Source organism: Streptopelia decaocto, assembly GCF_964273445.1.
Source record: "Streptopelia decaocto genome assembly, chromosome: 5".
In the NCBI taxonomy this organism is placed as follows: Eukaryota; Metazoa; Chordata; class Aves; order Columbiformes; family Columbidae; genus Streptopelia; species Streptopelia decaocto.
In genome coordinates this window covers 17,985,516-18,009,375 of record NC_138659.1, presented here as the reverse complement: position 1 = coordinate 18,009,375, position 23,860 = coordinate 17,985,516, and positions in this window count along the sequence as shown.

Sequence of the window (23,860 nt, the reverse complement as noted above, 5' to 3'; positions counted from 1 at the left end):
CTTGGTGAATAAAAAATGAATTATCAGTCCAATGCCACAATGATGTATTTATTTCCAAAGCTCTAAGATTCTGAGCATTTTCGTATCTTCCCACACTGTGATGTTAATGACAGCAATATTTTTCATGGTATTGCTGATGCACTTGCCCTTACTATAGGAATATCACTAAGCACTTTTGTCACTCGTTTTTTGTCAGTTGATTCCCCCCACTTTCTTGTCATTACACCATTTAAAAACATTACTCAATGTAGAGAAAAATGCATCATGACCTTGCTTTCTATGTTGTCTATGTTCTAAGGCATGGTGAAAAATACAGTGGACATTGCAAGTAGGAAAAAGAACTCAAGTTTAATGTTTATTATTTAGGTTTTTCCTTCATCCTAGCCTGACTCAAAGCTACCTGGCATAAGGACTGCAACATTTAATCAGGAGTCAGCTGTCAAGAGAAAAGGCACAGCACTTTGTTAAGTCTGCTTCAGTTTTCCAACTACTACATTCAAACTGGACACAGACCTTATATAATGATAGCTATCCTGTCATGAATCTTTTGTTGAATTAGGCTGAAACCAGCTACAGCATGAGAAGGAAGAGAACAGGGTAGCATATTGGGTGATGTTAATTAATTGTCCCAGAGGTAGTAGAGGTACAAAGGATAAGTCGAACAGCTAAGAACATTAAGAGCAGCCAACTTCAAGGTGACTGGACAATCCAATCTTGCCTTGTTACTTTCTGTGGATAGAAATTTGAGGTTGAGTCTTTGTTTCAGCAGAAGTGAAAAAGCGAAAATTACCCTTTTGATTGCATGCATATTCTTCCTTACTAGGGAAACATGTCTTACCCTGACAACAGGCATAGTGAGAAAACTAATTTCTAACTTTAGAAAGTTCTGTTTTCTCAGATTTTACTGTACCCCAATGTCCATTATATTCCAGCTCCCTGACTAACTCTACTGCTTCAGAGGGCTTATTTCCCAATAACAAATCAGTTCACCTGCCGCCCTATTTTGCAGCAGCCCTGTTGGGTACACAGAGTATTCTCTTAGCAGTAGGTTCCCTGTACATGTTTTGTTATTATCTACAATCTAGTTCTTTGAGTTATGATTAAAACTGGAAGAGACAGCTGACCTTTTTTGACCAGTGCTCCTATTTTTCTTCATACTTCTGCCTTTTTCATAGTCCTACTTCCCAGTACCTATTGTCAATATCTGTTCTTGTCACTGTTTCAGGATGAAGAAAATATCAATTTGAATAAAATTACCAAAAAAAGACCATCAGTTTCTCTGAAAACATTTTTCCCCTCCTGGGTACAATCAAGGAAACTCCATATATGGAATATATGTAAATATTAAATAAAAAAGAAGCCTCAACAATATGGGAAACAGTTCTGTATGAAGATATCCACACCCATTAAAATAGCTGCTTATACTGCATCATCAGTTTGAAACAAAGCATTGAAGTGACTTTGTCTGCCACAACAGAACTCTAAGAGGTGAATATACTTCATTACATCTAAAGCACAGGAACAATGGCAACATTGTACTGAATTTTTACTTTATAGGGAGCTTAGCTGAATTTGCCTCAGGCAACAAGTAAATTATGTTTTATCTCCTTTCAATGTCAAGTACACAGTAATGTAGAGAACAAAACTATCATACAATTTACAAAATTGGTACTCTGTTATGGGCATACCTAACCATAGAGTATCTGCTTATATGTAATCGCTCCTTCAGGGTTCATTACCTGTGTATTTGAGGAAAATATGCATTGTACCACAGTGTATTCTCTCTGAACTCTGGGAAAGTAAGGACTCTGTTCATCACAACAATCACTTCTTAATTCACCCAGTTCAGTCCAAGGCTGGACAGGCAATGCCTTACGCATGGCTAATTTTGTGAAATAACTGCACCTCTCAAGACGCATATTGGAAGATATTTATACATCCAAAAATCTATTTTGTTACATCAATTAATACATTCCTATAAGTGTATCTTCTAGCACAATTGTGATATGAAGGAATTAAATGATTTTCTTTCTCCCAGGTTAACTTTGGAGGCACAAAATGAGAAATAATTATACATCTATCGAATTTCAGAACATTCTGCATATTGTTTGAGAGTGAAAAGGAACCTGAAGGCCCACAAAAGTCACTGAGAGGTCTTTTTCTTAGCTTTCTACAGGGCTTGTTTCAAGGCCTAAATGCAGGGCTGATTGGCTCTTCCTATAACATGGTCAATCATTCAATTATAGAGGCAAGTACTATTAACCAATCTTAACAACAACAAAAAGGCTATAATATCTCCTTTAGCTCTATACCAACCTACCATACAAATCTGGAATTTCATTTAGACATTTAATATCTAAGGAGTATTCAGGGACTCTAAGATATACCTGATCGGAACAAATCACTGTAACAGTCCAAGTTTATTATGGTCTGTTTGGTCAATCAGGCTGTAATGTATATAGAAACAGATATAAGAGTTTGGTACTCAACTCAGTGAATTTCCATGAGATTTTAACTCATTATTTTTGAAAAATCCCAGCTTTAGTGAGTCATTCTTTATTTATACAATGGAAAACATGGTATAACTGTTGGAAATAAATATATTCTGATCTTAAGAGAGTGTAAAAGTATGTGTATGGACTTAACTACTATTTTTTGGTGTTCAAAAACCAGCATGTAACCAAACTATCACTGACTGGTAATGGTCAGTGCAGAATTTCAACTGAAATACAAAAATATAAAATGCACCATGTTATTATCTGCTCTTCTTGCTCTTTTTTTTTTAATTACCTCATTTAGGAATAGAATGAGAAGAACAAGTCTTTGGGACTTGCTGAGAAGTGCTCCAATCATTTAAGAAGCTGAAACTTAAAAATTACTTTAGCAAACTTTTGTTCTTTTGAGTTTGTTTTCCTGATCCAGTGGCTATTTTGTATCAGACTGGTGCCTGGTGTCCCCTGACTGTAGACTGGGAAATTGATGTCAAACATATGTCCCTCTTTTGTAGACATCTCTTGTGTCTCAATAAACTAGATTCACACCTGTGATAGGGAAATGGTGTGACATCTTTTTGAATCACAGCAGGAGAGAGAATAGAAGCCATTGTTCTTTTGCCCTCACTTTGTGTCCTAATTCTTAGTTTGGAAATGACCAAAATTGTTTTCCTAGAATCTGTATCTAGGACAGAGAAGTAATTTAACAGAGGTTTTTGTTACCTGGTATCACTTTTTTTATGGGGTATGTGAAAAAAATTCCTCAATAGCACTTCAGTATACAATCATGCTATGGCATGTTTCTGCTAAAAACTGTGTATTTTGATTAGCATTTTCTGTCTATTCATCTTCAATAAAACTTTTACAAGTACGAAGGTTCTCTTAAAGTTGTATCTGATTTTACTCTCCATTGAGCTACAGCAACACTGCAGATAAAGAACAATTCCAAAACCATTTCCTTCTCTCTTTTCCACCAAAAATATGTGCACAAATAATCTATTTCTTATTGTTGTCTTTTGTTTCGTTTGTTACTGGCATTCAAGGAGCCAAGTTAAATGCAATTTAGTTTTATCTGGAGATGCATTTCCTAACCAAATGGGCTTCCTTTCTCCCTAGCTACCAATTGCTTGTATAAAAACACAGGGATGTTCTAGCCTCAAGCAATTTAAAAGATCAAGACCATCTGTTATGTATTACTTGGAAATGATGTAGACACATCTTTATATGTTGATGCAAATAAAAAAAAAAAAAAAATCACATTATTAACGTATTTAGTTTTGGGAATAACACAGATAGGTGTTCCCTAGCGAAAAAGGTTACACCTGCAGTTTTTAATTCTGATCCAATAAATCCTTGCTCATGAGAGTTGTTATTATTCATATGAATACAGAAGTACTGTTTCAAGAGCACACTATACTTCACACTGGCTTGTATAGTATCAGCGTTCTTTCTTAGGGCTGCCAGGCAGGCAGGTAGGAACTCAGATTACCCAGTAGACTTGCACAACCTTCACCTCCTGAGCACATGGAAAGCTTTGCTGCTTTGCATCGTACTACACAAAAATAACAACACTGGTTCTTCTGCACTTCTAGGTAATGTGGAATAATTGGTACCTTCTACACACAGGAGCAGTACAGGAATAGTAACTGTACTGCAAGTGCATGATGAACACAATCATCAGTGCTTCTCTTGGTTGTAATTTTGTATGGAAACCCAATCTGTCCTTGAAGCACGTAACACTGACACTTGTAGGACAATTACCAGAGTTGTCTTCACTGTCTCTCACATCTTTCAACATATCATCCGAACAGCCTTGAAAGCCAAACCCCAGCAGGCTGGGACAAGGCAATATGCAAGCTTTATGTGCAACTTAAGTTGTGACGTGAGGGTAGTTCAGTCACTTTTCCCCTTACCTTTTACATACAAGGAGTCTAGAGGCATAGTTCAGAGTCTGGACAGAGGTACACAGGCACCCAGATATACTTCGAAAGCTTTGAGAAACCTACTTTCTTTTTTTTTTTTTTTTTTTTTTTTTTTGTAAGCAGCATGTACCAGCTTGTATTACTGAATAATATTCATTTAGTAAAGTCAAATATAAATTGGTGAACTTACTTAAAATATGGTTCCATAGGTTAAATGGTATAAACGTTTCAACAGTGACTGTTACTCAGGATATTTTCCTAGTCAAAACACAAAATAAATTTTAAATTAGTAGAAAACAAAAAAGTTGTTAAAGGAAATGCAAACTGTTTTGCCTACTAAGCTGACCGTTTGCACTGTAGAAGTCATCTTTCAGATTAAAGGAGTTTTCAGCTGGCTGTCACAGGAAAAGAACATGGGGAGTTGCATTATTATGTGATACTCTAAGATGACAAGGTGACACACAAGGGAATCATAATGTGGCCCAGCAAGACTTCTTGCCAACTGAAGTATAACAGATAAAATTGTCACAAGCTCACAAAATGGCTCCCCGAGCTGACAACAAGTGACAGATCAGTGCACTGCCAAGAAAATAAATATTCAAATTTCTTAGACCATTCTTTAAATGCCAATAGCCTGCATGGACAACAAACATGCAAGATTCCTATTATAAATGAGATCACAGAAATTAAGTTTTGCAAAACAATCCATTGCATTATGGCATCTTGTGTAAACTACTGTGCATTTCAGAACATGCCAAACAGGTTCTTTCAGCAGTGTCCAAATATATGACAATGTAAAAACCAGGTAGAAAATAAAAAGTAAAAAAGGGTTCTATGCCTACTGCTCAACAAGTGAAAAATAGTATGTGTTCTCTGACGCAGGGCTTTTCTCAGGTTTCTGAAGCTATCAGGCTTTGTATTTCCTTGACCATTAAACAAGATGATCATCAACTCCCTCGTCTTGTGCAAAATCAAATGCATGGATGATTCTTAGGAAATAATAACTTCCCAAAGGGAGGGCCAGGCCAGAATGCTAGACTTCAAAAAATGCCTTCAATGTTTTTAAACTTCTTAAAACAACAGAAAGGAACTGAATGTTAGGATAAATGGCCTAATAAGTGCTTTGGGCTGAGAAACAACATGCAAAGAACATTTGGGGTGTCTCCAGTGTTCACTAGAACTAAGTGCTGGGAGAGTGACAGAGTTACACAACTTGACTTAAGGCCTGTTTCAGGCTTGGTGACAGGATCACGCTGTCACATCAGCAGTTGGATGCCACGGCCACAGCAAGACATGGCAAAGGTCCGAGACAGAAGCCTTCTGCAAAATGGCATAGAACAATTTAAAGAAAGGAAGTCTAAAGCACTCGAAGCACTAAATGCACAATGGGATACAGACTCAATGGCTTGGAAAGAAAGATCCGGTTGCAGAGAATATTCAAAGAGAAAGTACATAGACTGGGCTGCAAACCTTCATTTAAGAGAGACACTACTCCAACCCACAGCCTGTGATGCGGGGTCAAAGAAACCAGTAAGAAAGCTGTGGGCAGCAGGTCAGACTTTGGAAAAAAATCCAAAAAAACACAGTACCTGACCCAACATAAGTCTATTGGCCCCGAGCTAAGAGGATGGAGGGTTGGTTGTGTTTTGTGTTGGTTTTGGTAGTTTTGTTTGTTTGTTGTTTTTGGTTTTTTTTTTTCTGCTTTTCTTTTCCTCACATGTTATCAGACTAACACACACAATGTTTTTAGACTGTATTAGCCTTTTAATTTGTTAGGTTCCCTAATAACCAGCTGCAGCATATCGACAAAGCATACTTAGAAATCCATCTCCCTAGTAGGATTTTGTGGTTTTTTTTTTTTTTTTGTTAAATTAACTTTTGTTTTTTAAAGTCTCATAAGATTTATAAGCTTCTGATGCAGACTTTTCATTAATCACTATGCTACATTAATTATTCCTAATTGCATGCTTTAAACGGCTATATATTGCCACTTAAGTCTTAAAAAGTACTTACACAGCTAAAATTAAGCAAGTGCACAGCTACACTTTTAGACTGAGGTCACAGTTTAACACTCTAAAATTGATTCTGTAAATATATACACAGTAAACAGTACTAAATGAAAAACTGTTGTAAGCTGAATCAACCTCTTGACCTTTATAAAAAAGCAACAATTATAGGTAACTTCAAACAATTATTAATATGGGAGAAAGTCTCTCTGATGCAACTTTAAGTAATCTCTAATGTTGATATTCTGTGCCTTCACTTTTCTCCTTAGTATATAAGAGCAACCAAAGCTGAAAATCTAAAGCTTAGTTTCACAATGACAAACTTGAGGTATGAACTTCTTGAAATAGAGAGAAAAATAACAAGCAAACAAAGAAACCAACCAAACAACAAAAACACACACAAACACTCGACACAAACCACCTGGAATGAAACAAAAAGGTGGGGAGGGAAACACTCTGGCAATGCTGTGACCCTGGAACAAGCCCTTCCTTTCAGATTTCCTCATTTAACACTGGAATTGCAGAACAACACAGTCTACCCAAGAACCAAGGAAAGTCCTTGCAGAAAGTCCTTGCAGTGTACCCCTGTTGTTGCAGGTTGCAACAACTCTGTGACAGAATGCAACAACTCACACTGCAAGCTCCCTCCTTCATCTGCCTTTTCAGCTCACTCACCCAGCCACACCACACGTGGCAGCAGCTTTGCAGTCTGCCTGTCTCCAGGTTCTCCCACGAAGGCACCAAGAGCAATGCAGAGGCAGTTCCCACCCTCTTGGCCAGCCAGCCATAGTTCTTCCAAGAGCACAGCATAACAATCCCTGTAAACAAATAAAAACAAGTATTACCTGTTACAGTTGACAGAAAAGTTAATAAGTTAAACTGTTTTAGGAAAGGTAGTGATACCAACTGCAAAAGTGCAGGGCACTCTGTATTTGCTCTCATTTTACTTCTCCAATTAGCTTCTCCCATCTCAATGTCAATCCTTGCTGCCATCACCAACCAATCCTGCATTATTTGCCTTATTTCTTGGTGGCAGTAAAATACCCGAGTTCAACCTGCTCACAGATTTCTTCAAGCTTGGAGTACACACTGACACAGCTTGATGGGTATGCTGTATATATAGCTGCTTGCTTTTTTTTTTTTTTTCCCCTCCAAAAAAACACACCTTAATTGATTTTTTGGCTTGTCCTATCCAGTATCAAACACTATATATTTGTATTAATATTCTATAAATAATAACTGCAAAATGCAAGCTGAAGTTAAGATTACTGTGTTTTGACAAAGTATTAATTCAAATACTTGATAATAAAAAACTTGTCTTTCTTTTAAGTGCTTATGCTTATATGACAAATACGTGTACTGTTCTCACTTAGCAACTTTAACTGTCTGTTGTATTTTTCATTTTCATTAATACTAGGTTCCTTTTAAAAGAAATAGAAGAGACATGAAGAGTTTGAATTCTGAAGTTGTTTAAGAGTTTAATTTAAATTATGCAATGAGGCACAAAACCAAAACCAAATAAAGCACAGTACCTTTGCATATTTATTTTTAATCCACAAAAACATTTATATCAAGGAGTTTTAAGTTCCATCTCTGTATTCCAATAATGGATATAACTTCCCTATAAAAGAAGTTCACATTTTAAATTTTAACAGTAAAATATGGCCATCCTGAATACAACACACCTGTGTCCATGTCATCAGCACCTTTTAGAAATGGCACGAATAAACCGCAATTGAAAACTCCGTTGCTGAGGAAGCAAAAAAAAAAAAAAAAAAAAAAAAGAAAAAAAAAGTGAGTGAAGGAAGTAAGTAGAAGACCTGTGAATATGCTAGTATTACATTATCGTATAGATATTTTTCCAATTAATTTTTTGGGTTATTCTGTCAGAAAGACTTTTGTATAAATCCTAATTAGCTGATCCAATATCCTTTAATTCTCACAACAATGGTAACTCATGACACCTACTATATACCAATTAGATCTCCCAGTAGAAATGACTTGCAGGGTTCTTTTGCTTTCCTTTATTGAAAAGATAAGAAATTACTTTGTCCTTCACTAACTATTCCCTTGGCCATAAAAAGAAGATCTCCTTGGATTTTAATGAGGTTAAAAGAGGAACAAATTATACCAGGCAGACATATAAAATACTGTTTCTGAAAAGAAATTATTTGATAGATCATTTAAAGCTCATAATTTTAGAGGAATTTAAAGAATGTCATTATCTAAAATACTCCATAAGATAAAGAAGTCAAACTTCTACCTTTCTAGTTTACTGACATAAGCTGCACTCTACAGAATGTCCTTTTTCTTCCTCCCCCAAAAAATAGAATTAATAATAGAAATTCTTTTATGTTTGCACAAAAAAGATAAGTATAATCTTCTTTATCCAGTTGTACTGGGAAAAACCCCACATCTCTTTCTAGAATATACAATCATAAATAGCATATTCACACAGAATGCAAGTGAAGCACAGGATATGCTGTAGAAGACAAATGCTGTTGAATGCTTTTATGCAACATGTAATAAAAATCCTGCGCTGACTCAATGACACTGGTCCTGCATAAGAGAATCACATGGAATCATTTAGGTTGGAAAAGATCCCGAAGATCATGGAGTACAACTGTAAGCCTAACAGTGCCAAATCCACCACACTAAAGCATGTCTCTAAGTGTCACATGTACACGTCTTTTAAATACCTTCAGGGATGGTGACTCGACCACCTCCCTGGGCAGCCTGTTCCAACACCTGACAACACTTTCAGTGAAGAAAGTTTTTCTCCATTTCCTATCGGAAACCAAGAACCCAGGGAGACTAGTCCAGGCACTTCATGCCATTACTTCCAAAGTGATCTTTGCAGATCAACATCTCTTCCACGTCCCCTTTTCCATACATAAGATTTCCAAGATTTCCATGGGCTTTAGACTGCCCAAGAAGTTTTCTTTAACACCAGTTACTTCAGTAGCATTTTCTAGAGTAGCAGATGCATAACTGTAGAAAACCGTGTGCAAGTGTCCCAATTGTGAACAAATTTAACATCTTATTCTATCAAACAATGGTTGTGATTCTTGATTACAAAACTGGAAACTAAATTATATAAGAAAAATATATGTAAATAAAACTGGAACCAACATTAAATCGAATTCTTGCCCTTGCCACCATTCAGAAACTTGCCAGGGCATTTAGTAGCCATAATAACACTCCAGGGAGCAACTTAAGAGTATTCTGTTTCTTACAGGGATAACCTTTTGCTCCTTTTCCTGAAGTTTTCTTGTTGGTTTTCAATGCAAATACAGCCAAAGATGCTTCAAGATCCCTTAATATCCTTATAAACTGAAATGTCCTGTAATATTATGTACAGCCTTTATTTATCCTCTTTGTCTATTTAAGTATACTAATGAGGCACCCTTTAGTTCAAATATGACTTCTCTTTCATGGGTAAAGAGGTGTCCTTAGAGAGCTGCTTTTTGGACTTCTGTTTGTCTTTATGTCAGAACTGCAATTATTAAATTGTGAGATTTAACACATCACACATAATCTATATTTTTTCATTGAACACTTATTCCCCAACATTTTGTTTGCTGATTCGTCTAGAGAAACTACATGCGACCAAATGGTGTTGCACATTACTGAAAAGCTCCTAACACATAAGCAAGTTAATAATTATTATACTTCATCCACACAGAAACACCACTGGATTCATTCCACATCTAGAGATCACTGAGAAAGTGAAGGTCTACTTAGGTTGTATGAGCTGCCTTCAGTCCAACTACATTTGGATAGGTAACAAAATTTTAGAGCTGATGATCGTAGTTCTTTCTGCAGTCAAGATCTGCATTACCTTCTGCAGCTGCACATCTTTGGCAGAGAGATGTCAGGCTGATTAGGCTTTCTCATGAGCCTAAGTTTAGAACTTCCGTCACTGTCCTGTTTTAATATTATCAGAACGCTGTACTGAGGACCGGTTCAAAATTACAACAGTAGTATGACAACTTGCAGTCACATTTTCCTCTCCTGTGATAACTGTGGATGGGACAATGAAAAATGAACTGAAGAGAAAAAAAAAAAGATTAGCAGTCACCTTGCTCAAAATCACTGCAATCGTGAGAGTTCTGCTTCAGTTTACAAGGCAGACAGGAGACTAAAGGAGATATAACATATTAAAAATGTGCAGAATCTGCAAAAGGGTCTGCCCTTGGCTGGAAAAATCTAACTGCTCCCTGCTTCATGAGATGGTGTCTTAAAACTCACTCTCTCTTTATCTTGTTTATTTTAGTCAATAACTTGAGTGTAAAATGAATGCATTTTTGCAATAAAATGAAGATAGTACTATTGTTTGTACACTTTGAGCAGATATAACAGCTGTAAAATATCAAGATGTAGGCCTTTTCTTTCATTTAATTGACAGGACATAGTGAAATTTCTGCTAAAGAACCTCAGCTTGGTTTCTGAAAAATTACAGAAATCACTGCTGCTCTGGGATTGGAAGAGAGATTAGTTATATCCATTTGTTCTTGGTTGTACATTCATTTTATTCATTAAAATTCCCCAAGGAAACAACATAAGACCAGACAATATATAAGATTTTCCATCTTTATGCTGTTGGACAGTCACCCACCAGAGTGTATAATAAAGATATCACATCCATCATTCAGTTACGTGTTCTGAAAACTGCAAAGGATGGAGTCAGCACTGCTAAGATATATCCCAGTTACACTCCATATACTGGGCTCTGTGATACATCTGTTATCTCTGGCAGCAAGGAGAGCCCAAGTATTCTCTACCATGCACAATGCTAGTGTGGGAGATCAAAGGGCAAGCACTCTGTTTTACAAGGCACTTATATACTAGGTAATATTGTTGCATTTTAAAAAGAGAGGTGTTATTCAACATCTGGGTAGTCAGTAAAATATTTAATCAAGGCTACTGATGTCCCAGGAAGCTGAAACTGCTCAGCACACCACAAGAGTTTCTCTGCTTTTTCTATGTCAGAAATACTTATTGATGGCCATTACTTCAGTAAAAAAAGCTTGTCAGAGCAACTTTGACAAGAACAACAGAAATTATGCAATAAAAACCCAATAATTTACATAACCCATGCTAAGGAATGATTCTTTAAGAGCGTTTACCCAAGACCGACTGCTAATTAAGTTAAACTTTGTCATGCAATGATAAAATAGCTGTTTTCCTGTTCACAAGTTTAATATCTTATTTAATCAACCAATTTTAATGATATTTCAGGTACACGGGTCTCTGGCTCATTTCTGTTCTTTGTTATACATGGAAATAAACATTTGTTCATACAATTTTTTACTGAAAATTGAATCATGTAGAAAAATATTAAAAATACTTTTAACGGTCCAGACAGTTTCGTATTTAGGGAACTGACTTCCAATGCAGGGGGTTAGTCACCACCAAGACAGACATAACTGTAGTTGGTTAAGTACGTGTAACAACCTTCAAATAATAAATAATAATAAATGCCTATTGGCTGAGTGCACAGTTTTACTAGCTACAGAGATTAAGGTTTTTGGGACTGTGCAGAAGAATTTATCAGGTACCCACAGTTGTCCTGGACTTCACTGTATCCAAATAAAGGAAGGACAGGCAGCAACAACAACTGTGTATGCTTAATGCTAGTTCAGGATTCTGATTTCTCAATCTGTTGTACTCTGAAGCTGCTTTACAGAACACATGGCTTACCTAATTGAGGGTTTGGACCAGTACCAAAATTACAAATTGTGTATGCACATCGCAGAGGATAAAATTATATATGTACTACAAGAAACTAAAAATAGGGGATGAGACTCTTAGGTCATAAAATGAAGAGAAAGAACTAATTACTGAGGAAAAGAGAAGCAATTAATTAAAATCATGAGCTTACAATCAGAGGCAGAAAAAATAAATCTGAAACCCCAGCAACTTTTACATGCTCTGATTCACATCCAAACAACTATAAACTCAGCTGTGTATAGGAAGTATGTCAAATTTGCCTCTCTTTCAGGCACCCTCTCCATGTAAAGAAGATGCACATCTAAGCAGTTACAAAAGTGACTATGCAGCATTCTCTATGAAGGGTGAAAAAGACTGTGTAACATACATATAGCTTTGCAGTTACAACCTATGTGTGACTCGTGCTGGAAGAAGCACACTGTGGTATTCAAATACTTGTTGCAGCCAAAGGGAACTACAATACATGCAGTGTCTGTAAGCCCTTGGAGTGCACAGTGCTACCAGATGCAGGACTTGCCCTTGTAGAGCCACAATAAATAAGCTCCTATTTCCTGTGACATGGAAATGCATTATGGGTTTGAAATCACATAAAATCCATTATCACAGCTTCACGGACACTGGTATTTGTGGTTCAAATATGAGTAAGGTGGACCAAAAAATGGCTGACTTGCTGATCTCAAACAGTTGCGACCAGTGACATGAAGTCCAGTCACAAGTGGTGTACACCAGTATTGCATCCAGTACTGTGTAATAATCAGTAATGGCCCACACAATGGGATGGAGTGCACCTTTGGAGTTTGTAGATGAAACAAAATTGAGAGAAGTGGTTGATACACCACATGGTTATGCTGCCATTCAGAGGGCCTCAACAATCTGGAGAAAGGGGCAAACAGGAACTCATAAAGGTCAAAGAGAAATACAAAGTCCAGCACCCAGCAAGAAATATCCCTGTGCACCAGTCCATGATGAGGGATAAGTGGTTGAAAAACAGCTCAGCAGAAAAAGACACACTTCAGTAAAAACTATTTTTCATGCCTTTTTTTTTTTTTTTTAAAGCTCAATGAAGTACTAGGTAGTACGTAGAGCTAGCACCGGAAAATGCTGTCAGCAAATGTGTGGGAGTCAAAATTCAGAAATTACAACTATATGGAGAGACACAAGCTCTCAATATCCTATGATTGTTTCTAATGCATTTTGTTGTAGGTAATGTCAAGGCTCTTATGATCCTAGCAGATTTATTTGTGGAGATGAGATACAAGGATCAGATCTCGGTTGGAGTTTTAGTTCCCATAGCTACTGCAATACAAACATCAAATTATGAGAAACCTGCTCACAAGTTTAATATCTTGTTTAATCAATCAATTTTAATGACATTTCAAGTACACATCCTATTGCATTAGTACTAGGCAAAATCATTGTATATATTACTTGAAAAGCTAAAAAAAGTGCCTGATTTTATAAGAATGTTAATTGTATAATAACTCAAGTAGGTGTCTCAGTAGGACTAGTGGGAAAAGAAACTGCTATGTTGTAAGGGTTATATAATCTACCTCTGAGATGTCAAACGTAATCCTGACTGTAAATATTTAGAATACAGATTTTAGGACAGTACCACTATTCATAGTCCTATGCTCAATTATGTAGGACACTAGTGCAGAAATTATTGGCATTTCAAAGCCGACAAATAAAATTTTTCTAGCTGGACTATGTGTGACACACAGTTTCAGAAAAAAATAACAGTAAACATTTTCAGGAAATATTTTGTATTACCATAAGAAAATATATTTTACTAACTTCAGGAAGGTCTGTGTTCTTTTTCAGTCACTGTTATTTCAAGGAGAATTAACTACATCTAAAGTTTCCAGTAAGCCTGTAAAAATTATGTACTTCACAACCTAAGCCTACTGATACAAAAAAAGGAAATTTAACAGACATTTAATCAAATGAGAAAACTCTAATTTTAACATCATAAAGCTAAGAGTAGATGATTCATCCTGTTGAATTATGTAATTAATTTCAAACAGTATCACAGAAAGGGAGAAGTAAAAAAGAAAACAAACAAACAAACAAAACAAAAAAAACCCCACACCAAAAAACCAAACTAAAACCAACAAAACAAACAAAACACCAAAAAACTACAAACAAACAAAAACCCCCAAAACAAAGCATCACAGATCCTTTCACTTTTTGATAAAAGCTAAAATTTAACTCATTGAATCTTAAAAAATTGACAATAGCTTACATGAAATAAATTTTGGAGTTGTCAAAAAGCTAAAGGAAAAATATGCTTTCTGGTTTAATCACTTGTAAAAAGAGTCTAGAGTTTATAAAATTGTGACTGTGTATAAACTTTTTTCGTTTGTATCAAGGCAAATTCCTTGACAGTTTCATACAAACTGTCACTGAGATACTGTGTAATACCTTTGTGAGTCAAATCTCCAAGTCTCAGCACCTATATGCACCATGCTTCCCTATCTCAGGGCTAATCTCACTTGGTCAACCTGAAGCAAGAAAGAAAAGCACTAGAAGAAGCTCTAGAAAAAACTGTACTGAATAATAAGAGAGCAGGAGTGTTTCAATAGCTATCAATGCAAAATCTTTGATGAGGACTAAATTAATCTTGAAAAGACTAGTAGATATTTTGATTAGAAGAGGTTATTTTGATTATATAGGATTTGATAAAATTGCACTAAACTATAATCTGAAATTTCCACTTGTCTGACAAATTATCTGAAAGGTAATAATTTAGATGCTTTGCTGTCGGGGAGAGGCGCTTCACTGAGCTATAATAAAGTTGTGGCACAATCTATGGAATTTAAGTTTAACTGTAATATAAGGATGAAATTCAACTTTGCCCTGTTGCCTTATATCTAGCCATAGCTTGTATTAAATTTCTTTCAAAATATGTAGCATGTTAGGTAAACATGAAAGAATTGATGAGAATATGATATATACTTTGCAAGCTGTTTAAAAGCCATCTTCAAAGATCAGAAGCTGGGAGGCTACTGCATTGTTAAAATAGTGGTTCTCAGCATCTCTTAGACCACTCTCTTAGTCATATCAATTAAAATTGTTGAGTGTAACAGGTGAGAGAGTTCCATAACTTTTAGACTACCTGAAAATCCCACTTGTCCAATTAACCTTACACTTATAGATCAAAGGTGTGTAGAACTTTTATTTACTTATTTTAATCCTGTTTTACAAGTACCTGCATTAAGAAACTTATCTCTTCTTTTTCAAAGTCTATGGCACCACCTTAGGATCACCTTCATCTGGCCACCCGTAACTTTCTACCTTTCTTTTGCCTGTGAATGGATGGAAGCTTCAGGTCCTAAGCATACAGAAGTTTTACATGAAGTGTTTTCCTTTGCCTGGGACATACCACATATTTAAGTAATTCCATAGCCTCCAGAATTCTTTACTACACTTGAGAATTAGTCAGTTCCTTCACAACAAACATTTTCCTACTAGTAAAACCCAAATACATTTATATTACAAGCTGCCTGTTTGAAGCTTTCCTGGTTTAGTAGCTATTTGTTCCTTTTCCACTGTTTACCACTGAGAAAAGTAGTGCTTATCAGCATGGACAAGGCGAGGTAAAATTTTAATGTTATTCTGTTATACTCAGAAATAGAGAAAATATATTCTTTCCAAAAACAAAGATGTACAGTTATTTAATGAGCATGCTGGGCACACTGGACAAAGCACTCATTCAGCTGAGCATTTAGTCTGTCACCTCCAAAATTCAAATGGCCTGACTGTCAATTCAGGTATTCTAATTCAGAGATGGTAAAGGTGTAGCATTTTTATTATTTCTGTAACGAAAATGTTTCACAATCTTTCAGAAGTCAAAAGATGTAAATGAAAAAGAAGTAATTTTTAGCACTTTCTTTTGTGTTTTTGTGTTGACTTCATGACTTCACTACATTCTTAGTCAGCTCAACTGTTTTTAGACACCCCTTCACCTTTTGTTCTCTTGGCATAAAAATCTAAGAACATGTAAATACTATTTAACTTAACATTCTTGTAAGTATCAAAGAAACAAAGAAATACAACAGCACATGTATTTTAACTGTTCCAAACTTGAGGCTGTAAGTATTACAGACTTGCAATTAAAAAGAAAAAAAAGAACACAGAATATATTTTCCCAACTTACTCAGTAAACAAGTAGAACAAATTCTCTTGTAAATATGCAACATTTCCCAGAAAACAAGAACACACTTCTGGAAGACTGATCATTCAGGTTATTTTAAAATAAAAATTAATTACTTCTTAATTTACCAGATCTTTAAGTAAAAAATTCACAAATAACTGAAGATGAAATTTTAAAAATAATCACAATCATTTTTCTTCTTCAAGTCAAATGGCTGTTTGCCTCACTGCAGAAGCGAGGCAGGAAAAGAATCTTACTTTTGTAAAGTGAATTAGATCTGAGCATGAGACCCCGCCTGGACTACTGCATCCAGCCCTCAGGAGAGGAAGGACATGGACCTGTTGGAGAGGGTCCAGAGCAGGCCACAAAAATGATCAGAGGGCTGGAACAGCTCTCCTGTGAGGATTGGCTGAGAGAGTTGCAGTTCAGCCTGGAGAAGGCTCCAGGGAGACCTTATTGTGGTCTTTAAGTACTTAAACAGGGCTTATAAGAATGGGGAGAGACTTTTTAGCAGGGCCCATTGCAATGGGACAAGGGGTGATGGTTTTAAGCTAAAAGAGGGGAAATTCAGGCTAGATATAAGATTTTTTTTTGCGATGTGGGTGGTGAAACACTGGAACAGGTTGCCCAGAGAGGTGGTAGATGTCTCATCGCTGGAAACATTTGAGGGGCCAGGCTGGACAGGGCTCTGAGCAACCTGGTTGTGTTGAAGATGTCCCTGCTTATTGCAGGAAGTTGGACAAGATGAGCTTTGAAGGTCCTTTCTAACCCAAACAATTCTGTGATTCTATTTAGAATTCTAAATAGAATCACAAAATTGGAGAATAGTTGGGGTTGAAAGGGACGTCTGGAGGTCATCCTGTCCAACCCTCCTGCTCAAGAAAAGTCACCTAGAGCAGGCTGCACTGGACTAAATATTACCTCTTATGTAAGCATGATCTTTAAGAAGGTGTACTCCATATGACTTACAAGATTGTTAACTTCTGATGGAATATTCATAGCAGCCACAAAGAGATGAAAACTGGACAAAACTAAAGCTCAGTGTTTCAATTATGGAAGAACTATGAATGACCACAGAAACCATGGAATGCATAGACATTTCTTGAACTCGGCCTTCCCTTGAGAAACTGTATTAGACACGCTACTTATGAGCACTCTGTACTGTTCAATCAAAAAAAAAACAACCACCAACATCTAAAACTGGAAAAGAAATGAGATAATATTTACTTATAAGTGTTTGGAAAGTTCTCAGAAATCAGGCTGATGGTGTGCTAAAAATTTTAGAAGATATTGATTTATTCAAGAGCATATTCCTGGTCTTTAAGAGACAGTTTATTAAAAAAAAAAAAAATAAATATTGTTTGCTCTCTAAAATGAACATACAAACTTCTTGAAGAGATCATTCAACTTCCTAGATGAGAAACACTACAATTATTAATGGGTGATGATACAATTCAATAATACATTGTCCACTAAATGACTGAAACATTTCTCTGGAACTGAGTCTTGGTCATGACATCAACATTGTGATAAATATATTACTTGAAAATTTTTCATGTTTCTTAATTTGAATGCTATATGAATGTTTTTGTAAAATTTTAAGATACCATGTTGATTACAAAATTATTTTATATATTAAAAATCTATTTAATTTCCTTAAGGGAACAAACCTGCATTACTCAATATACAAAACCCATATATTTTTGGTAAATCTAAGAACTAGGCAATCAAATGTAAGGCTTGGCAATTAGAACAGAAGTCAGCAACCTATAGTGGGTTTCTGAAGATGATACCAAGAAGAATGCTGCAAGTTTATCACTTGGAAACAATACTGACTTGAGAAAATTTTTTACAATCACTTTTTTCCCTCTAAGTTTAGATAGAAAAAAGTAAAAGACTGCTGACCTCTGCAGTTTAATCATATTTAACAAGAGTGCACAGTAGCTTACATAGGTATGTGGTATTTATAAAGTATACTTAGTTTTCTATTTTTTTTTGTTACCTCAGAGATATTTTTAGCTGTTCCCTCAGTCTCAGTATTCCGAATTTCCCTCACTAACCCCTGCTTAGATGGCATTTTAAATTGTGCTTATTTTGTTAGTTAAGAAAATTCAAGTAGACTGCCAGACTAGAATTCTGTAACTAGAAATGTTACTGGAAATAATATGTACTTGTTATTATTACAACAGTATGTTGGCATTCCATGGAACTGAAAGAGCATGTTAAAAGAAGGAAGTTAATACACTAACTAAAAAAAGGATACTGTTACATATCCCAGAAAGGTGGTCATTCTTGTTCCAAATAACAGCCCCTGAGTTTTCTTCCAGTGTGGTTTGTATTAACATTAATCTACAAAATAAGTGTTTCCTTGGAGATTAAACTTTATCCACTCAGTTACATTATGTTGGGTTTCTTGCTATTAAAATATGGTCACTTTGATAATACTGAGTAGAGAGTAAAGAAGAACAGAAAAACAATGTGTTGAAGTTATCTTCCATTTCCTACTGCCTTTAAGTAGTCAAAGTTAACTGCTGAGCACAGCAGTGAGTGAAGGACTCATGCAGTGAGCAGCTGCCTAGCTTGGAATAACATGTGTTTAAAAACACTTTCTGTTACAGGTAATTTTGTCTTTACAGTCCAAAAAACCTCCACTGCTCTCAAGGACAAAACTCATGGTTCCAAGCTGCCTAAAAAGTGATTTCCTGATTTCCTCTAGATAAGGCTTGTTTTTTTCCCCTCTCTCCTCCTTCTCTAGTTTAAAAGTCTTAGACAATAAAAATGATACACATGGATTAGAGAACACAGAGCAAGCATGCAATCCGGTAAAAAGCTGAGTTACACTCAATCCTTTCTCATGCCATTCAAATCTAGGGTGCTCCCCAGTGTAAGGAAGTTGCTGTTCAGACCTCCTGTTTCCTTACTCAGCCAAGCTGTTCTGGGGGACTCATTCTTCTAAGCCTAGATAATCAAATTTCCATGGACTTTGGTGAATTTCCATAAAGCTGATGTGATGCTTAGAGAAGGACCCAGTAGATATGTTAATTCAAGTACTGATTCCAACCCCAAGTCATCAATAGAAAAATGACTGTTTGTTAAGGAGACTGAATCGCATTGAACTATAACAAAAAGCATAACTCATGGACTACCTAAAAAAAGCAGAAAAGAATACATGCTTTTAATGGAATGAGGTTTTACTACTTCAGTTATTGAGATTCTTTAAATAACTCTTTTTCACATAGGTAGTATTAATGCAGTCAGCTGAACTAGTCACATAAATAAGAACTACTCATGCATTTAAATTTTTTTCCTGAAAGCTGCATTGTTTACGTTACTTCTGTGTTCTCAGACCCTTTTAAAGTGGTTTCACTCTAGCACAATCAATAGGTTTTACCTCTTCTTCTCAAAAGACAATATCATCAGTTGACTAAACGATAGGCCTTTAGCGCTGCAGCAAAGCATGCCATAAGCTTATTCTTGTAGTTGATGGAATACTAAAACATGAAACTAGGTCTCTCTAATAATTAATTTGCAGGAAAAAAAAAATAAATTATGGTTTTCTGTTTACTTCTGTTCATAAAAACTAGAGGCCTTGGGGCATTTCACCTATGAATTAAGAATGTTGTTTCATTGTTACTGAAAAATTACTAGTGCTACCTTTTAAAATTGTATTCCAAGACTGAAATTACATTTTCAGTTATCAAATAATGTCAAAGACACAATATTTTATTTTTTTTTTTAAATGAAAGCAATTCATGCTTAAGTCATGAATGAAACCAGACACTAACATTTTGATAAACTGGCACACAAGTGCAAGTCAGATGTAAGTGCTATAGATTTTCTCGGTAACTTTCACAGTTCAGTCATCCACTTTTCCCAAATGTCATTTCATTTGCATTCATACAATGCACCAAACACAGCTCAGTCATGCAAAAGGGAAGGGGCATTTCCTGAAAACACCTCAGGATCTTTTTCTCATTCGGAAGGTAAAACATAAATACTGATGAGATACCCCCCAAAAATGCTAGGCTGTATCTGATGTCCCAACATTTAGTAAGGCTCACAAAACAAATCAGAATAGAAAATTTTTTCAAGTCAGATTACAAAAGAGAACATTAAAGGCTTAACAGCAGACAACATGATGGCTTATTAAATCTTTTCTATTCAAAGATAATTTTACATGTCTTTATTCTATAAAATCTGTAATAAAAGTGTATTTCATCAGATTTTCATAAATAAATCTTTCTCATTGTAAGGTGCACAATCATAGATTAGAAGCTGTTTCTATGGTGTGAAAAAAATTATCATGCAAGCTCTGAGAAGAGTTTTTTTCAGTCACAAACAGAGAAAAAAAATTATATGCCTTATTTGACAACAAAAGAAAACGGACTCGGATTTCCAATATGAGTGCAAATTCTGAAAATTATATGCAATGTGCCACACTTCTCTGAAGAAGTTTCAAAGATCAGACATTAAACATACACTTATGAATGCTTTGAAATCGAGGCTCTATTAAAAATAAGATCCTAAAAATCAGTATTAAGAAAGCAAAAAAAATAACATTATTATAAAGTAAATATAACTGAGACTTAGGTAATAAAGAAAACAACAGTAGCCAAATAACTTAGGCAACAACTCCAGTGTATGGGCTTTGTATTCTGAATTAAAAAATTACAATCTATAAACAACAACTATACTCAAAGTCACTACATTGAGCAGTGATCACTTTATGGTTACAAAAAAAAAAAAAAATCTTCACCAGGACTTCTAAGATATTTTAAAGTCTTGCTGAACAGGAATGTATGCATAAATGAATTATGTCTAGACTGGTGCCTCCGCTGCCTGAACACAAATCTGTGCACATGTATGAAGAGAACAAGCAGCTCTGAATCACCAGGGCATTGATTCAATTTTTTTCTGACTAATACTCTTTAAAACAATATAATTCCTGTAATATGTATACATCAAATGCACCCAGTTTTTGGTGTCTCTATTGTATGCAGGATTTGAAACCATTTGGCAACTTTTTAAAGAAATGCTGATGTTGCTTATTCTAATAAAAAGTACAGAAACATCTGTTGTCTTAGTGTCCAATATTTAAAACCTTTTCTATTCAGTTGCATTTGAAATTTCCATAGGGGGCAAACTTGATGCATATTAAGGCATATCTGGTCACAAATTTCTTTTATTTACTCTTTCTGACACAGTATGCTCATATAGATAGCAGCCATTCCCATGCAATCAAATTATCTGCAGCAATTTTTTTGCAACTGCCATTTCAAGCATTAACTAACAGAACGTTTTTAAGTAGACTTAGTCCTTCCTGTGGCTATAAAACTGTACTGATAAGACACGGATTAATTTTGAGTCTATCTTTTTTTTAATTCTAATAGAAATAGATTGAGCTCTGAATAGATAACAGCTCGTACAAAAAGCACAGAACCACTGAAAGAAAGTATTCTACCAGAAGCGTTAGATATAATATTGAGCTGCCAAAAGAAGTGTCAATAAAAAGTAATATTCAGGATTACTTAAGGGGTCAACAGACTTTGAGATTTTTGATTAAATTAGGACCTATCACGTATGAAGCTGCATTATTATGAAACCAATCAGATCCTTTTACTCCCGAACTGGAGGATCAGGAAAGTACTGCATAGAGAGGTTTGTGTGTGTTGTGTTTTTTTTGGTTTTGTTTTTTTCCCCACAGAAGTCCAGTTTTGACATTGTTGCTTGTTACATTTGAATATGACTTCTATTTTTCTGTTCACATAAGCTGGGTAGGCTTTTGGCAAGGGCACTCCTTCTCCGAGGTCAACACGGGAAAACCCTCTTTTGATTAAATTTCCAGTAAGTTCCTATGCTGAAGCTATGCTATCATAATTCTAGTATGGATTGTGCTCTAAGGGAAGAAAGAGTGTAGGTGACTACCTTGGACTGAACTCCTACTACTCTGAATGCAAATGATACTTCATTTATCTATGTTTAGTGGTATTGCACTCGGGAGCAGCAAAAGTGGCAATGTATGAACTCTTCTTTCTGAGGATATTTGCAGCTACATGCTCCTTTTCACCTTCTTGTGTGGAGAATGCCAACTGTGACAAAGTATGCAAATTTAATTTAATGCTTTAATGCTTTGTCTCTGATTCATTAGGGAGCTTTTTTTTTTCTTAATTAACTTTGTAAAAGATGACTTTGACCACTTTCAAGTCAAACATGCGTTTGTAATTCATAAACATGCCAAAACCAACACTCTGCTCTTTCTGCTGACATTTTCATACATTGTTGTCCTACAACAGATGGGTGAATCAAAAAAAAAAAAAAGCAACAAAGACTATAAGATAGGATCTGTATTTATCACAAAAAAGTTACAGAACTCTATATCTAATATACTGATGTGTGTAATCCTTGTAAAGCATTTAACGAGTTTGTACCATACTACCAAAAACATTTCACTATGTTAGTCTTTCTCTGGTCAAAACAAGTTGCTACAACATAAAAAGTCCTGTCCCTTGCTGAACTAGGTCGCGTTGGAAAATTCCATCTCTCTCCATTCTCGAGTATTTCCTGTCAGGTACTTCCTATTGAACACTTTCTCCACATCCTTAAGTCAGACTATGTGCCCTCATTCCAGCTGCTTTCTCTCCACTTCTCCAGTTTCTGTATAGCTAGGGTATTGACAAAAACACAAGCCTGAGAAGACAGATTACATGAGAACATTTGTAGAGCTCCTCTTAAAAAAAAAAAAAAAAGGGTTAAAGATGAACTCATGGCTTCCTAGAAAGTAGGAAAAAAACCCAAACAAACAAACTTCCACTTGAGTCACAATTTCCTCAAGTTTTGCTTTACTGGAAGTCTAAGTTTAAAAAAAAAAATAAAAATCTGTTCATCAGATTTTAATTGCTTCAAAATCAGAATCATATTCCTAACTTAACAGACCACCAGGGATATAGTTAGGCAAGCACTATGGTTCCCCCCCCCATCCTTCACTGAAGAAATTCAACAGCACTTCTCTGACTTGGTGACACAATTCTTGGGTATGATTTTTTTGAGATTTTTCTTAAGTTCACAGTGCAATCACTGTGGCAAATTGCTGACTTCATTTGTTGAGTCAGTTAAAATAGTTGTCGTCTTTCCTGGAATTCTTATTATTTGCAAGATAAATAGTAATTTAAATCAACTTTAGATTTTAAGTTGTGTGTGGTTTGTTTTGTTTTGTTTAACTTCAAATTTGAGTAAATACATCAGTAATACGTTAGTTCAACCTGCAACAGGACTGGATTCTAGAATGTACCACTAAGAAGCAAAGACAAGAAGATGAAAAATGTAGAAAGGGACAGGACACCATGGTGACACCATTGCATATTTCATTCAGAACTCACTAAGGATGATATTTATGGCAGGACACACTGTACTTGGCCCAGAGAATGATTTTAGGCTTGACAGTAAATACCCACTGATTATTTCTGGGGTTTCAAGGTGTTTGGGAGAGGGGGAGGGGAAGTAGGTATTTTTGTTTGTCATTAAAGCTCTTTTAACCTCTGAAAAGGAGGATTATTT